Source organism: Protopterus annectens, chromosome 8.part0 (assembly GCF_019279795.1).
Source record: "Protopterus annectens isolate FY-2018-M chromosome 8.part0, PAN1.0, whole genome shotgun sequence".
Taxonomy (NCBI): Eukaryota; Metazoa; Chordata; order Ceratodontiformes; family Protopteridae; genus Protopterus; species Protopterus annectens.
The window spans coordinates 1,778,212,669-1,778,228,897 of record NC_056741.1 but is presented as its reverse complement, the minus strand read 5'-3'; positions in this window follow the sequence as shown (position 1 = coordinate 1,778,228,897).

Below are 16,229 nucleotides of genomic sequence, written 5' to 3'. Positions count from 1 at the left end.
CCTTCATTATTTTTCATCAGGACAGGGTATCCCTAAGGACAAATCCCACCTTTATGCCTAAGGTGGTTTCGGCAGTGGCCTTGAATCAGACTATTCATTTGCCTACTTTTTATCCTAATCATCAAAGTGAGGAAGAAAGTCTTTTGCACTGTTTGGACATGCACAGGCAGCTTCGTTTTTACTTGGACAGGACCAAGATATTCAGGAAATCTGACCAATTGTTTGTCGCTTATGCTTCTACTGTTCTAGGGAAAGCAATCACTAAGCAAACTATTTCTAAGTGGATTGTCCACTGCATCAAATTCTGTTACTCTTTTCATGGCAATCCAGTTCCTGTTAATATTAGGACTCATTCTACTTGGGCTACTGCTACTTCAGCAGCCTTTCTTTGTGGGGTTCCTACCAAGGATATTTTAGAGGCTGCTACTTGGAGTTCTGTGCATACTTTTTCTAAGCATTACAACCTCCCTCTCTATTCTAAATCTAGCGCAGGTTTTGCTTCTGCGGTTTTGCAAGGTTTTGTGGCCGCTCCTTCTGTTTCTCCTCCAGCCACCCTTTCTTAGCTTTGGGACTCAACTCTACAGTCATGACTGCAACAGTGAACCATGAAGGACATAGTACAGTTGTGTACTCTTACCATAAATGTAGATGTTCGAGTGTGTTCACTGTTGCAGTCTGAGTTACCCTCCCTCCTACCCCCGCTTTTGTTTTTTCTTTGAGTATTGTCTGTTATGAGGTATTTTGGCTGCTGAGGTTTTGGACACCTGACATCTGGGGCAAGACAAACTGGGGTAATGGCGTTGGCTGAGGTCTTTATACTAACGGTGCATTGACATCAGGATAAAAGCGACCACAGCTGATGCCCAATCCAGACTTTGGGATTCTGGCCGATCGAGGGCTGCTGCTGGCAGGAAGAACCCTACAGTCATGACTGCAACAGTGAACACACTCGAACATCTACATTTATGGTAAGAGTACACGACTGTACCTTTTCCATGTTCTAAGACATCTGAAGATGCATGCTTGTTCCTTTATTGAAACTGAACCCTCCTCATTTCGTTATTACTAATGTTTGACACAGCTTGCTTTTTGCACAGGTATTGTCTATCATATTCAGTACTTCATCTCCATCAGGTTTCAATTATTTCAAAATCATACTTTGTTGCCATGTACTTGATTTGCATTTTCAGATATACTGCTCTGTCTTACACTCCATATTGTTTTCTGTCAGACTTGAAAAGCCATTACCAATTACCCATTTAATCCTTTATAGGGTACCATGGGAACCAGAACCTATACCTGCACTCACTAGGCACAAGAAATAGAATTATCTGGAATGAGGTGTCAGCCCATCATGTTTTACACACACACACACACACACACACACACACACACACACACACACACACACACACACACACACACACACACACACACACACACACGATACAAACATAAACAGGTAGTTTATAGGCCCACCAAATCATCTCTGAAATGGCTTTGGGATATGAGAGGAAAGCACAATAAACACTTTCAAACAGGCAATGCATGGACTACTAACCTACCCCATATATGCAGTATAACAAATGTTGAAACACAAGACAAAAACTAGCACAATCACATATGGAAAGAAATATTTATTTACACATCAAGCAAACATAGCTAGGTATGTAATACTAGTGTTGTCCTACAATAACTCTTTATTATTGTAAAGTGAACCTTGCCACAACCCACTGTTAAAGAAAACTCAAGTCACAAGGCATGAAAAACAATAAAACTTCTGTCTGCCAGACATCACTAGTATGCATAATCAATTCTGTTATCAGATGACTACAAATATTTTATTAAGAAATCCTAGAAAGAAACTAATGAATGAAAAATGTTGTAGTATAAGATCAATTTATAATGATCATGAAATGTCCTTAAATAAATAATGTGATATGTTGGCAGTAATAAGACTGTGATTCAGAAATGCTGTGTCTGCGAGAGTGGCCGGGTCTCCTCTTTTTTAATTTCCATGCACCATTAACAATGCTGCTCATTGTGATGCCTGTGCACTGGCCCAGCAATCAATGAACCTCAATCCTCACCACTAACACCACTGAGGGGCATCCAAATAGGGAAAGGATAATAAACACACATACAGTAAAGTACAATTTCCCATAAGAGCACACAGAGATCACAGTCAGTCTGGGGCTGGGTTCTCCCTTTCTCTCCAGGTCTCCAGTAGGACTCCCCACTGGCACATCTATAGGGTCCAGATTTCAGCCTAATGGACAAGCTAAAACCTCCAGCACCCTCTCTGTCCAACCAGTGCTTCGTGTCCCTGCCCAAGTAGCTGACACACACACACACACACACACACACACACACACGCACGCACACTTTGAGATATGATTTATATACAACCACACAGACACTCTTGGGGAAGGCTGGCACAGGTTCACAAGCTGTGCCCCTTCTGTCCAGGCTATAAGGTAGTAATCACTGCCACCAGGACCCTTACTTATCAGGACTCTATTATTACTGTGCAATATTATTATCCAAATGGTAAGTGCAACCAAACAGTCAAGACTGATTTGGAGTGACTTGGTAAAGTATCCCTATATACATGCAATGTAGTCTTAGAGCTTAAATTATCTCTACACAAAACAGCCACAGTAGAAAGTTTTAAAAATATTTAATAATAAATAAAAGCACAAGACAATACTTCTTACTACACAGTGCTAGTCGAGAGTTCAGAGATCACAGAGAAATACTTAAAATAATACCGTAGAAAAGTTCTGACATCACAGAAAAACACTTAGTCTAATCTTCCTAATTCCTAGCTATTTCTAAGAGAAAACACAGTTCTAAATAACTTACATATAGTGCAAGACAGTGCTGGGGATGTTGGATGTTCTCAAGACAAATGCTGTGAGCTCTCTGATTCTCTCTCTTTAAATTGTTAACACAGTGCTGCTTCACATGACATCATTCTTCACACTTCTCTGGTGTTCCCAGGCTAACAGAAACTACATTTACATTCTTTACACCTGGTCAGAAACCAAAGCAATAAAGGACATTTATACATGAAAATTCTAGCCATTAACTTTGGTCTTAAAACAATAGGCAGGATGCTTCCCTCTAGACATATTGTCGCCGAATTTTGACATCAAAGACAGTCATAAAATTCTTGACTTAGCTTTCTTACAGCAGAGTGCACTGTTGTTACATTTTTGCAGTTCAATATCCAATGCAGTCTTTTCACATTTAAGAGAACAAGCCTGTGGCTTACATTAATATTTACAAATGACAGAATTATCTACAAAATTTTGTCTGGCTAGGCTGGCAGCCTTCACCTATGTTCACACACATTAACAATGAATTAGGCCATGGATGGACATGTGACAAGGAGTTCATTAGATATCCTAGATGTGGCTGCAGCAGGTCCTGTGGAATGAACATGGAGGAGTATATTAGAGCCGTAGGGAGGTATGAACAGCAGTAGTGCTTGTACTTTGAGCACAAGCCTTGATGGTGCTTCTCACAATCTCATTAGCACAGTGACAGCAACATAAAAGATATGTAACAGCTATAGAAGGTCATGAGGCACATGTGCCAATCTATTTTAGTGCAGGTTATATATATGGATATATATACTGACAGAATATAACTTGTGAAAGGTAGAAAAGATGGGTGTGAACAGTAGGTAATAGGGCCATAACAAACATAATATATAGGCAAGACAAGACTGTGCTGGGATGTGGTGACATAATCAGGGATGAGGAACACACACACACACACACACACACACACACACACACACACACACACACACACACACACACACACACACACACACACACACACAAAGATATAAATGTGAACAAGTGAAGATAGAAAATAGGTCCTTGAACCACCCACAACCTTTCCTACCAATGCTGTACAACGTACTTAGTTTACAGGCTGCATTACAAATGCAGTGAAAGAAAAGGCTTTAGTGAAGCACATAGCAGTTGGTATCATACACTTGTAGAATGAAAGAATAACAAAGACAAAGAAGCATATAGTCATGAGGGGGACTAAAACCCACAACCCACCCTACTTAGAATGTGCAGTGAAGCTCCATTACAGGCTGACTTACTGAAGCAGTCACATGAAGGTTCATAGGTACTTATCAGGTTATTGATCTGTAATAGTGTTCAGAAGCCTAGCCTTACACTTCTATGATAATTACCATCCCTTTGGGTAAACCATAGGGCAACCGTCCCCACTTGTACTCTGCAAAGTATTTAATTTCCAGGATAAACTACTGAAGCAGTCACACAAAATGTTTCAGTGAAGTACAGAGCAGTTGGGAGTCACACACACCTGTAGAATAAAAAACATTGTATTGTATGTGCACACTGATGCTCAATGACACTCAATTATTTTCATGAGCGATGATGGCTGAGGCCAATATGTGTAGTACATGATAGTGATTGTACTTAGTAGTTGTTATACAATGAGCAGTGCAGTCCTTGTTGGATGCACACGGGCATTAAAGATGCTATTTATAACTCTCCATACACAGTGCAATCACAAAAGATAAGTAATTTGGAAGGCCTACATGGGCATGTGTGAGTTGTGTTTAGTTTTTTTTCAGATTAAAGGTTGGAAATGAGAGTATAAGAAATGGATGAAAAGCCGAGGGTAGGCCAGAAGGTGTGCAACTAAGGAATGAGAAGGACGGAGGTGAACTAAATACTTTTTGTGGAACAAGTACCCAATTTTCATGCATAAAGAGAAGGTAAGTTGGGGAAGGAATAAAGAAATATAAGAGGAAGGTAAGATGGTTAATTTAGTTTACAGGGGGAGACCATCATGATTGACAAGAGGTGTGCTAACACAATGAGTGAATGGAAACACAATGGTGGTATAAACATGAGACAGAGGGAAGACAATGGTGAGGGGTGGATTGCACAGGGGTGGCAGTGGATGCAAAAGGGAACAGAAGGGAACACCCAGATTGGGAATAGAATAGGGTGTCTGCAGCTGAAGTCTCTGCCAGCTACTAGCTGAGTGGAGATTACTTACAACCCTGGGTACCATCACTATTGGACTCTGTCAAAGACCATGAAAACAGTGCAACACAAGGACACAATTCAATGAGTTACCAGAGGAGGATATCCATCTGGTCACTTTGGACATCTAACTTCCAGTAAATATTCTCCCTCAGAATGTTTACCAGCTGCTGATGAGTAGCAAAAGTGTCACCTCCACTGGCACTTCCTCTGATGGATAAAACCATCCCAACATCTATTGCAGGACTATATTTAGCAGGTGGTGCAAGCAGGGCAGGAAGTATGGAGGTGACTGTGGCAAGCTGGGACCCAGATGTACTGGATGCTACTGCTGGTGGTGGAGGTGGTGGTACTGCTGCAAGCTATAGGGGCCAATAGGTCTTGTATGAAGGATTGGTGTCAGTCACAGTGTTGCTACTACATGTAATTGTAAAATAAAAAAATAATAAGAAACAAAATAACAAATAAAATAAATATATGTAACTGAGAGGACAGTGACAAAGAAGGTGGAGAAAGGAAAAGTACAAATTCACTGAAAACCTGAAGCTGATATGTATATATATATATATATATATATATATTGACTATGATACATTTAAACATGATATGCTTGAAGGGCCAAAAAACAGTTTTCAATTTAACAAGAATAGAAGCCTTTTTATTAACAACCATGTCTACTATCCTCCCTGTCTAGTTCTGCTATTACTACAGTGAGACACTTCCTTAGTGGTCATATATCTTCTGTCCTACATCCCTGCTAATACCCCTGTCCTAACATTTTTTCCTCTTACAGCTGCTGTTCACAATTTCCCAGTGAGCACACCTGACTAACCCTGCTTAACTGGATCTCCCACTCCTTGGCAGCTTCTTCGTGGCAAGAAATACAAGCATTCTTCTCACCTACAGGGAAACTATTAGTGCCATTAATCTTCCTGCTGTACCAAGCAAGTTTCTGTAGTGAAACACTTTAGTGCTTATTTGACTAGTGGCATGCTCACTAACTCAATCAAATAGTGTTGGACTCCCATATCCCTTCCCCTGAACTTTCTCCCTCCAGTCTTCTCTCTTTTTAGCAACTGCTAATATCAAGAGCTGCAAAACTATACAAAACTAATAATACAGCATGTGTTAGATTGCTATTTCATGCATTTTTCTTACCTCTAAGAAATGCCTACTCTTAACTGCTCCACTGTCTTGAGGCACACATTAACTGATTGTTTTCTACTGTGGTCTGGCAAGCTGCCTCAAGGTTTCTGCCCACTCCATAGGCGCTTGCTCTGCTCAGGCTCACTCTGCTCCCCTGCCCTACCCCCATTCCCATCCACCCGACATCAATTACGTTTATACCTTCCATAAGCTCTTCCCTTTCCTGTCTAACCCCCAATCAATCACTCAGACACCTACAGTAGTATCCTCCCATTCACTCCACCCTAATTATCTTCCTTTTTAATGTTTTCCCTTCCTGAATCTTCCTCATACTTCTCCTTAACTATCGTACCACAACCTTTTCCTAACATGTACTATACATAAAACCTTGTACTACCTTAATCTTCCTTACCTCCATTCTTCTTTTCCTATCCCACACCACCTCCCTACCTACTATATTCCACTCCCAAACTTCAACATTTTCCACATCATCCATTGTACCCCACACTAACACCAATAGTTTCTCTGACATATCACCCTCTTTATTCAACTTTCATGGCATCTTACAAAAATTAGATCTTTTGTCATCATTATCAAACTAAAATTAATTTGTAAATCCCACCATAGGCCTCTATTCATTACTCAACATCCCTCCATAATTACATCACTTCCAGGCCCTCTCTCTATTTGGCGATATTCACCCCAACCCTGGACCAATCATCCATTCTGCCCAAAATCTTTCTTCTCATGCCAAGAACCTCTGCTTCACTACAGTTAATGTACCTAGTATCTGTAACAAAATCACCAAATTCCATGCCTGGCTCTTTCTCACTTCTCCCCAGATATTGTAGCACTCACAGAGACCTGGCTAAAACCACATATTGCTAATATTGAAATAATCCCTCCAGGATATAATATGCATAGAAATGATAGGCTACATAAAAAAGGTGTTGGTGTCAGATAAATCTACCGTGACACTTTAGCTTTTACACCATATGATAAACCTATACCAACATTTGGAAATATGGAATTATTGCTAGTTAACCTTCACATCAACAACAGAAAACAATTATGTATTGCTGTACTCTATATTCCCCCAGGTCAAAATATACCTACTCTGGAAGATCTACTATCCTGGACCACCCTCAATATATCAAATGAAACCATCATTCTTGGTGACACAAATATAAACTGGCAAACTCTTATCTCTGACTCTCCAGTAAATAGTATTAACTTGCACAGGTTTACTCTACTAATATCTAACCCCACTCATAAGGTAAAATAACAAACATAATTAACCCTAGACTGGATACTCGTCTCACACACTCAAAAAATCACCAAGGCAGGGACCCTGCCCAATACCTTTAGTGACCATCTTCCTGCCTATACCCATAGAACTCAACTTCAAATAGACAAACTGCATTGTCTAAGAACAAGTAGGAATCTTATCCATTTCAATGAAAATCTATTCTTAGAGTCTCTAAAAACCCACAACTGGTCCCCCACCAATTTTCTACCACTGGATAAAGCAGTCAACAACTTCAATAAAGTCTTTTTAGATATTCTAGACAGTCTTGCCCCACATGTACCAAAAGAGTAAAGCTTAACCATGCCCCGTGTCTAATTAAACAAATTAAACAGTTACTTACCTCCAGGGATAAAGCATGGAAGGAATGGCACAACTTGAACTTAGATATAAACAACTCAGTAACAATGCCAAAAAGCAAGTCATCAATTATAAAAAAGCTATTTCTCGACTAAACTCACTACCCAACAAAATAACCCCAAATTGTTGTGGAAGTCTGTTTCCTCTCTCCTAAATCCTGGTACTCAATACAACCCCTCCCAACCTCCTGACAAAAACCCTCAAGAAATTGCCCAAGCCTTCAATTCTCATTTTATTGATACTATCCAAAAACTTGTTAATGATTATTTTCTACAAACTAACAACAGTATAATCAGCAACATAAATGGCAATGCACTCTGTAACCACTCCCCCGGCATCAATTGTAATTCCAACAAAAAATGATCCACTCCTCTATTTACATTACAGCCAGCAACCACCTCTCTAGTTCATAAACTGCTCTCAAAACTAAAACCATGCTCCCCTTCTTCCGATGACTTTCCAGCTGAATACCTAAGACTTGTAGCAGATTTTATAGCTCTTCCAATTAGCATTCTCATTAGCCGATCAATCTCTAAATCATATGTCCCACAACTATGGCAAAACTCAGTTATTATTCCCCTTCACAAAAGTAGTATCACCAGTGATCTATCTAGCTACCAGCCCATCTCCATACATTCACCTATATCTAAAATTTTAGAAAAGTGTATTCATTCTCAATTGCTAAAACATCTCACAGACAATAACCTACTCGCACCCACCCAACATGGTTTTCAGCCAGCACACAGCACAACAAGAAGCCTTACTGTAATTTGCCAACACTGTATACACAGCTGTTGATGCAGGCTTACTAACATCAGTGATCCTACTAGACATATCAAAAGGTTTTGATACAGTGTCCCACTCAAAATTACTTTTACAACTTGAGACTATAAACTGCTCCCCACACATGCTATCCTGGTTCCGTAACTATCTACACAACAGAAAACAATCTGTTAGATGGCAAAGTAAGCATTCAGATTACCTACTCAACAACACAGGCGTACCCCAAGGGTCTGTTCTTTTTCCCTTTGCTTTTTAGCATATTTATTAATAATCTCCATAAAGCATCGCTGCAAAGTATACTCATTCAATATGCGGATGATTCGACAAAAATTACACCCCCTGAAAACATCTCAGATCTCTTAAAGTTAACACAAAATGCATTTGCTTCCATCAAATCTTGGCTTAACAAAGCTCAACTGCTACTTAATCGCAAAAAAATCAAAAATTTTACTCTTCACAACCAAACCTCTAACTCTAAGAAATTGAAATTGTAAATACAGCCAAACTACTTGGCATCATAACTGATGACAAACTATCCTTTGAGAATCACATACTCAACTCAATCCAAAAGACCCATTTTAAGCTTGGCAAACTCTATAGACATAAACTCTATTTGGACAAGTCCACCAAGTTTAAACTAGCTAATAGTCTACTTCTACCCTCCCTCCCTCCTCCATGGTTGCCCCATTTTCACTAACCTACACATATCTCCCCTGAACAAACTGCAGTCGTGCTACTATAAAATAGCTAAGTTTGTGTCCAACATGCCAACTCACACACATCATTGCCTGGCCATTAAATCTATAAACTGGCTTGAGTTCCCTTATTACCTACATTTATCCCAACTTGCTCTCACCCAAAAACTCCTAAATAATCCAAACTTCTGCCCATCCCTTCAAACTATAATACAAACACACACCCCTACTCAGCATCTTAGGTCCTCTAACAAACAACTCTTAACCATAACTAAACTCAACAAAAGAGCTGGACAATATTGACAAAATTTGGAATGCACTCCCTCTCTCTCTCTTACTCAATTAGACTCTTTAAAAACATTTAAATTTACACTAAAAGAACACTATCTCAATAACCTTGTCTGTTCTTGTAGTCATATAATTAAACCACCTTAAATGTTTTGGCCACTATACACTACAAATACTTTTACTAACTTAATATAGTTGCAATTTACACTATCTGTATTCATATCCAGTCTTTCTTGCTTTCTTTATTTCTGTGGCTGAATAAACAGAATTGATTAAACAGTATTCTTATTTACGAGAATATACAAACAGAATTACTAAAAATCTAACACACTGGGTTTATTTTCTTGTATTGTATACTTCTATAATATGTATTTGTCTTGTATATCTACTTCAGTTTGTATTGTGTAAAAACTTTCTTGACTTTCAAAGTTAAGCTGATGTTATGTAAAAATTTCTGTGATTGTATGGAGCTTTTCTCCCTGGGCCTCCACTGAAAATGGGTCATTGGCCCAGTGAACTTTCCCGGTTAACAACTGTTAATAAATAAATAAATAAATCCACCAACCCCCAAAATGTTACACATATATACTCCACCCCCATGTAAAGCTACAGTTAGTAGGAGGCAGAAACCTCAACTGAAATATTAAATGATAACATAATGAGGGGGTGGGGGGATTGAAAGCAGAATCATCCTCACAATATGGGAGCTGTGCCTTAAAATCCTGACCAGTTTAGGTTCATAGATTAGTACTAGGCTAACTGCCCTTGTGGGCCATTTTAAACCTAGACAATTACCCCATGTGAAAATCAAACCATGCATCTTGCATCTGTAAGTTAAACACCTTAACCATTATGCCAGCCTCCCACCCATAGGTTATTATCAGAATATGACAAGATACATTCACAAACACACTAATAACATCCGACAGTCATGCTGCTATCTTTGACTTATGGCAGTTATCACAGAACTGGCAGTGGTGTTTGAAAGGTATACTGTTTTGGAATGAATCTGTACTGCTGTGGGTATTAAAAGTGCAGTTGAAAGCAAGTATACTCACCCTGACACTCTGTTAGGTGTCCCAACCTTCTCTTAAGCAGCTGCCTATTCACTTCAATCTCCTCAGGGACAATAGATAAAAAAGAGCTATGTGTAATATCTCTGGATAGCATGCAGTAATAGGTTATATGTGTTGATAGGATAAGTTCCATTTGCAGTGGGTCGGTGGTGCCTGCTGTTTTACTTCATCCTCCCACTGGCGTAGAAGATCAGGAATGTGACAGCTTATGTCACTGGAATGGTAACAGTACTGTTCCCCATGTGTGGGATGTCATTTGCATGGGTGACAGCCTGGGATAAACTATTTGTACTGAGACCCCTGAAAACCATCCAGTAGGAGCTTCAGGCTGTAATAGCTATGCAGACATTAAAGAAAGATGTTTGGCTCCACCTCAAACCACCTCTGCTCTCCAAAAAGACCACTACCCTCTCCTTGCTATAATGTCTCACCTTAAAGAATCTCTGTGAAAAATGGCAGAGAATTGGTGCCAAGATTAGGGCTCTCATATCCTAAACCCTGTACAATAACAGGCATTGAAGAACACACTATTTGCATTATATATGGCAAAACAAAATGGCACTTTAACGTGTGAAACATGATGGTCCTATATCCCTATGTATGCTGATTAGAAATCAGACATTATAATGACTCCATGTATAGATGGCTAGATTTGGAATTACAGATTCCCCCCAACCCCCAGAAGCATGGAATGGACCTTACATGCAAAGTGCTGCCTGACGCAATACAGGAGTGTACACAGCATCAACCTACACTCAGAGGTTAGCAGGTGTGCTCACCTTAAAACTAAGCAATTCAGAAACAGTAATGAGTTGAGCCCTAACTAGCATATACATTGCACCTATTCAGGTGAATCTATACAATAAAAGTGTGATGGCAGGCGAAGATCCTCAACACACTATGGAAGAAAACTGTAGAACTCATAGTTTGAGACCTGTAAAATGTGTTATTTCCAAGCATTTTTCCAAAACAATTCTCTTCTTGTGCAAGTTAAGTGCTACTTTTTGCAAGTTCATTTACTTTTACTAAAGCTGCTTTGAACTGCTCTTCAACCTGTTGTCATAATAAGATGTACGCTTGGTAGTACTTGGAAGCATTTTTGGAAAGGTGTGTTGAAAAAGCGGTTGTAAAGGTAAAGCAATTGCTGGAATGAAGGATTGTTGATGAAACTACAATGGTTTACCTTGGACATTAAATCTTCCTTTATGTGTATTCTGATTGTTAAAGGGATTGATTTTGTTAGATTATATTTAACACATCATTCAGATTTAAATACTACTAAGATCAATACTTTATTGCTCGAATTAATACTTGAAAACATTTTTTTCATACTTAACACTGTTCGTACTTGAGTCATTAGGTCCTTGTTTCTAGGACTTTGAACCACCACACTCCTGCTCAAATTAGCTTTCCTTGGAGGTTGTCAAATGCTTTCTACAAGTTTAGGGCTGCCCAGTTGGACTCTTTCCTCATCTTCAGATTCTTCTTAACTCTCTGTCTCACTGCAAACATCAAGTCAGTTGAGCTGCATCCTGATCTGAATCTGAAGTGCTGTACTTTCTCTGCAGTCAACTTCCAGGTCTTTAGCCTAGTCTCTGTTGAGCTTAGAGCCTTCTTTAACCACTGCTTGCAGCTGAACCAATGGTTTATGCTGTGGGCCAACTGTTTCACTGGGGATGACTTTGTAATCATTGATGTTACCCCAGTGCCCTTTCCTTACTAGGAAGAAGTCTACCTGAGTTGCATGTTGGCCACTCTTGTATGTGATCTTGTGACTGTCTCTCTTCCTGAACCATGTGTAAGCTACTATTGCCAGGCAGAAGTCTAGATTGGCTCTGCTTCTCTATTCCTGTTGCCCCACCCATGTGGAGTGTGGCAGCACTCATATCCTGTTCTGTCTGTTCTGATATGTGCATTCGTTCACCCATTATCAGCACCAATTCATGTTCTCCTATTTTATTTAGTAGGTCCTGCAACTGCTGTATGAATGCACTCTTTTCCTTACTGTCACATCTGCCTTAAGGTTACTGCACCAGTTTCCTGATGCCACAGCATGTGAGAGGGCATATGTGGTTTCCTTGTACCACAGAGGAAGGAGCCAGCACTATGTGAGAATTTTATGGCATAGTCCATATCCCTGAGGTACTGGAGGCTATAAACTGTACCCACATTGAAATAAAGCTCACACCTGGTGAACTAGGAAGATGGTATGTTAACTAAAAAGTTACCATCCCATCAACAGTCAGATGACCTGTAATGCAGAGGGTATAATCTACAATGTGCCTGCAGGCTACCCAGGTAGTACCCATGATTCATAGATACGGCACATGTGTAACCAATATCAGTGAGCATTTTTCTGTAGGAACATCTTATTAGCATTGCCAGATATTTCCTGGAACAATGGTTGATGACATCCATAAGCAATATACAGACCATGGTAGATACTGGCTACAACAGTACCCTTCCACAAACCTGGGTCATCAATGAACATGTGTTTGGCTTGCTGAAGGTCCATTTTTTCTATCTAAATTTGTCTGGTGGTGCCCTGCAGTATGGCACTGGTAATTCTACTAAGGTAATCTCTGTTTGTGCTATGTTGCATTACATAATATTGAGAAAACAGTTACAACAAGGAGTACATATGCTAGAGAAAAATGTCCCACCACATGAGCTAGTGGAGAACAAGCACAATTAGGAAACAGTGAAGGAACTTGCAGCAGGGCAAGACTATGCCATATAAAGGTGGGCAGAGTAATGCAGTGACACTGGCTAAGAGGCAGTGGCTCGCTGATAATTATAAATCAGACTGAAGCATATACTGGACAATAAAAGTGATGCTTGCAAAATTACAACAGGGATCTGACCTATAACCATAGACTGGCCACATTGTGCATCAGATGTAGGCTACGTAAGGAACAAAGTACAGAGGGCAGGGCACAGGTTCATCATTTGCACAGGTGGACACTCACAGTGTCCAGTGTCATCCTGCAAGAAAATGTGTGTGCAATGATATTACTGATATCAACTTTGTGCCATATGTGTGTTATGCAAGATGTGTGGGGGAAGTCCTGTCTGACTAACAGAACACAGCCATAGTGATCTTGTAGCACTACAAATGGAGATGCATGTGTGTGATTTTGTGTATACCCCATGCACACCTATATCTATGGAAGCTTTCTCTCCTATGAAGGCCAAACACACTATCCAGTCCTTGCCGACAGGAAGGAGTACAGTATGAATATTGATGATCTGTACTGGACATCTTTGTGGTATCAGCTTCAGAGACTCATAGATGTCCAAGTCTGACACTACTCACCTCCACACTGGATGGCTGGGTGGTAGTAGTGGCTCCTATGTCCTGACCCTTCCCCACCCACAATGACCATCAACACCAGATACAGGGGTGGAATGGCTACAGGACACTTGCCTGCCATGCATCTTGTGAACATAGGGGGAACCTGTATTGCACAAGCAGATTAAAGAACATGCCCATTAGGTTATACACATGGAACATGAAGTCTCTCAGGTCATCTTGCACAACCTGTAAAACATATACCACCTAAGTAAAGACAATGGTGTTGGTTGCCTTTTTCCTCTTTTATGGCCTTGTACATTAACAGTGTTACAGATATTAAGAGAGCTAGTTTGGGGGTGGCAATAGTCATGGCATCTAGAAACACAAGCCTACTGATCCTATACACTTTACTCACCTGTCTGCTGTTGGCAGGTGTCCATTACGTGTGTGTGTGTGTGTGTGTGTGTGTGTGTGTGTGTGTGTGTGAGTGTGTGTGTGTGTGTGTGTGTGTGTGTGTGTGTGTGTGTGTGTTTGTTTTATGAAACACATACTTGCATAACCACAGCCACTGCTTCTGGACACCTGCCATAACACATCATTCAGTTAGAAAACATGATATTTTTGCTCTGCATCCCTACATATTCTTATATTTTTCTTACTTATTGGAGAGTCAGTTGTTGGAAGATATCGGAGTTTTGTGTGCATATACATAATTCATTCTTTGTTTTTGTTTGCTATTTCTTGTTGTTATTTTATGGGAAGACTGTTTGGAATTTTAAAATCTCTCAGTTAACTAGAAATCCAACCTTGTGTTTCTTTTTGTGAGCCTCGTGGAAGATTAATTGTGTGTGACCTGCGGGAGGCCCTTGAAACTGCTTTCCTTGTTGAAGGTAGCAAAGAAAATCTGTTTCTGGTTTTCCTAAAACATTGAAACATCTGCTAGGTCAAACTGTGTATTTACATTACTTTCTTTTTGTTTTCTCTTGTTATTTCACTTAAAGATTCTTTTCTTGGAGTTTTGACATTTCCAGGTTAGGTTAGTAAGCAAACTCCCTGTTTCTTTTGTGAAGCCTACAAAAAGTTACTTTTTTGTGAACTGTGAGAGATGTTTTTTTTGTATGTCTATGTATGGTTACTTAAAGAAACCTAACCCTAGGTTTTCATGAGACAGTTTGCAAAAGATTGCTATGTGAGAAAATGTATTTAATTATGTATTTTTGTGTGTATCTGGAGTTTATTTATATGTTTAGTTTGTTTCCTTATTGATTTTCTTTAGTTATATTGTGGTGTTACTTTTTCTCTTAGCTTTTAATAGTTTCAGGTTAGGACAAAATTTACTCCATGTGCTGTTTATTTTAGTGAGGCTTAAAGGAATTAATTACATTTTAATAGTAAGTGGAGTTAGAACCCGGCCTTAAAATCAAAGACAACAAGGAAAAGCATTTCAAAGTTATCCTGAGATAAAAAAAAAAAAAAAAAAAAAAAAAAACAATAAGTTGCTGCATGAGAAAATTTAATTTGTTCTGGCTTCTGTTAATGTATTTCCCTTGTTTTATCAAATTATTGTTTTATTTCATTTTTTAGAATTTTTGGAAGGTTTTTGAAATTTTCATTTAGGACAAAAAGTAAAAAACAAATATTATTATGAAGCTTGTGGCAGATTAATTGCTTATGAATTTTGGGAGAAATTCTAGAAATCTGACTTTTGTTTACTATAACAAGGAAAACCAGTTTTTTTATTACACCAACTGCCAGAACAGACTGCTACTGTGTAAGAAAATTTAATTTTAACCACCTCACTGACTCTGTTCCTGATGCCATCTTCAGCCTAGTGGCGACTTGTGCATACCTCTATTTAACTTCAAAAACCCGTACCAATCTTCTCTCAGTCACTTGAGGTTTACAAGATCATGTTGTGAAAGTCATCCCATTAAAATAATTAAGCTTATATTTGTCCCATTTTAATATCCTCATATAGCCACTGCAATGTTACAGTTCAATATCCACAAATCTAACCATTTTCTGTCTTACTTCTAAAAATATCCCATTTAGGTGCATACTAGTATTGTCCTACAGAGTAGATGCAGATAGATAAATCTGAATACATACATTTTTTTAAAGAAAACATGTTACAATGATCCTTTGAAAAGAATAAAACTGGGTTTTTGTTAACAGTACACATTTCACTATTTATTTTTACATTGGAAAGGTTAAGTATGGAGGCATTAGTTTCAG